The sequence below is a fragment of the Salmo salar genome, chromosome 02, assembly GCF_965601325.2.
Source record: "Salmo salar chromosome 02, fSalSal1, whole genome shotgun sequence".
In the NCBI taxonomy this organism is placed as follows: Eukaryota; Metazoa; Chordata; class Actinopteri; order Salmoniformes; family Salmonidae; genus Salmo; species Salmo salar.
The window spans coordinates 75,264,194-75,267,500 of record NC_138292.1 but is presented as its reverse complement, the minus strand read 5'-3'; positions in this window follow the sequence as shown (position 1 = coordinate 75,267,500).

The window sequence follows — 3,307 nt, the reverse complement described above, 5'->3', positions numbered from 1 at the left end:
AGGTTGCAACAGTAACCAAGGGGGGCGGGGCTTAGCCAAGGGTTAATTACTTTAGTATTCTGTCCACAAGAGATTAGTCCACTGTACAATCCATAACCAACCACATGTCTGGTACGGAGTGTCCAAGTCTTCTGAGAACTGTGGGGTTTCAAATATGTCTTTAAATAAGATAACCTTTACCAAGTGTCAATATTCACTTATATTTATTCAAACACCCAAATATAATTGTGTGTGTGTGTGTGTGTGTTGTGTGTGTGCTTGTGTGTGTGTGTGTGTGTGTGTGTGTGTGTGTGTGTGTGTGTGTGTGCTTGTGTGTGTGTGTGTGTGTGTGTGTGTGTGTGTGTGTGTGTGTGTGTGTGTGTGTGTGTGTGTGTGAGCGTGTGTGTGTGTGTGTGTGTGTGTGTGTGTGTGTGTGTGTGTGTGTGTGTGTGTGTGTGTGTGTGTGTGTGTGTGTGTGTGTGTGAGTGCGTGTGTGTGAGGTGGTGGACAAAGTACCCAATTGTCATACTTGAGTAAAAGTAAAGATACCTTAATAGAAAAGGACTGAAGTAAAAGTGAAAGTCACAGAGTAAAATACTACTTGAGAAAAAGTCTACAAGTATTTGGTTTTAAATAAGTATCAAAAGTAAAAGTATAAATCATTTCAAATTCCTAATAATAAGCAAACCAGATGGCACCATTTTCTTGTTATTTATTCATTTACAGATAGCCAGGGGCACGCTCCAACACCCAGACTTCATTTACAAAGGAAGCATGTATTTAGTGAGTCCACCAGATCAGAGACAGTAGGGATGACCGGGGATGTTCTCTTAATAAGAAACCACAAAAAAATGACTTACATAGTACTTTCAAGTATTTTTACTTAAGTACTTTACACCACTCTGTGTGTGTGTGTGTGTGTGTGTGTGTGTGTGTGTGTGTGTGTGGTGTGTGTGTGTGTGTGTGTGTGTGTGTGTGTGTGTGTGTGTGTGTGTGTGTGTGTGTGTATTTGCCTGTATGATAAAGGTCAGGAAGGAAGGAGGTGTCAAAATGCTCTCTACTTTAGCTAAAAGACTGTCTCTCTCTCTCTCTCTCTCTGATACACACACATAGCTACTATGAGTGACTGGGAAAGAATCTGTCTCTATCTGTCTCTCTGTCTTTCTGCCTCTCTGTCTCTCTCTACAGCTCATCTCCACCCAACCCTGGCTCCATCACCTCCAGACCTCTCCTCTCCATGACACACTCACCAACAATGACACACTCCACTACTGGTACATATTTTACACTAAGAGGCACAGCTCTCTAAAGACCACACCAACATCTCTCTCTCACTCTACAAGGTAACAACAGCATCACCACCACAGACATGACTAGAACACAAGGTAACAACAGCATCACCACCACAGACATGACTAGAACACAAGGTAACAACAGCATCAAAACCACAGACGTGACTAGAACACAAGGTAACAACAGCATCACCACCACAGACATGACTAGAACACAAGGTAACAACAAGATCACCACAACAGACATGACTAGAACACAAGGTAACAACAGCATCACCACCACAGACATGACTAGAACACAAGGTAACAACAGCATCACCACCACAGACATGACTAGAACACAAGGTAACAACAGCATCACCACAACAGACATGACTAGAACACAAGGTAACAACAGCATCACCACAACAAACCTGACTAGAACACAAGGTAACATAATGAACAAGCATCACACTGTAACATGGACTAAAACTACCAATAATAACGTTATTATCTAATGTTGTCTTCCCTCCTCCCTCCCACTGAAATGGTAGAAACACAGAAGTACAGTACAGTAGAGACTAGCTAAATGTAGCATCACTGTAACATTATGCCTGTGTACTGTCTCTGGGTGTTCTAGGTGATCTGATGTTCTCTGGTGTTGGTCTGGGTGTTCTAGGTGATCTGATGTTCTCTGGTGTTGTTCTGGGTGTTCTAGGTGATGTGATGTTCTCTGGTGTTGTTCTGGGTGTTCTAGGTGATGTGATGTTCTCTGGTGTTGTTCTGGGTGTTCTAGGTGATGTGATGTTCTCTGGTGTTGTTCTGGGTGTTCTAGGTGATGTGATGTTCTCTGGTGTTGTTCTGGGTGTTCTAGGTGATGTGATGTTCTCTGGTGTTGGTCTGGGTGTTCTAGGTGATGTGATGTTCTCTGGTGTTGGTCTGGGTGTTCTAGGTGATGTGATGTTCTCTGGTGTTGTTCTGGGTGTTCTGGGTGATGTGATGTTCTCTGGTGTTGTTCTAGGTGTTCTAGGTGATGTGATGTTCTCTGGTGTTGTTCTAGGTGTTCTAGGTGATGTGATGTTCTCTGGTGTTGTTCTGGGTGTTCTATGTGATGTGATGTTCTCTGGTGTTGTTCTGGGTGTTCTATGTGATGTGATGTTCTCTGGTGTTGGTCTGGGTGTTCTAGGTGATGTGATGTTCTCTGGTGTTGTTCTGGGTGTTCTAGGTGATCTGATGTTCTCTGGTGTTGGTCTGGGTGTTCTAGGTGATGTGATGTTCTCTGGTGTTGTTCTGGGTGTTCTATGTGATGTGATGTTCTCTGGTGTTGTTCTGGGTGTTCTAGGTGATGTGATGTTCTCTGGTGTTGTTCTGGGTGTTCTAGGTGATGTGATGTTCTCTGGTGTTGTTCTGGGTGTTGTTCTACTACTGCTGGGTCTGCTGCTGTTCATGTTCTTTAGACAGAGGAAAGACAGAGACAGGAGACTAACAGGTACACTAGTGATCACACACAATAATTATTTAAAAAATCCTAAAATACAGTCAACCAAGACCAAGACCCAGTCACAGGTAACATCACTAACGCCATCTTCGCCACAACATATACAGCCTGTGACATCACCACCGTCTTTGCCACAGCAACCAATCCTAGTCCAGATGTAATTTTCTCCAACGTTGGGCAGTCTACAGAGGTTCCAGACAGTGTGGCCACTGTCAACGTCCCCAGAGATCCAGCCTGTCTCCACTATGCTACTGTCAACTTCTCCAGAGATCCAGCCTGTCTCCACTATGCCACTGTCAACGTCCCCAGAGATCCAGCCTGTCTCCACTATGCTACTGTCAACTTCCCCAGACATCCAGCCTGTCTCCACTATACTACTGTCAACTTCCCCAGAGATCCAGCCTGTCTCCACTATGCTACTGTCTACTTCCCCAGAGATCCAGCCTGTCTCCACTATGCTACTGTCAACTTCACCAGAGATCCAGCCTGTCTCCACTATGCTACTGTCAACTTCCCCAGATATCCAGCCTTATTCCACTATGCTACTGTCAACTTCCCC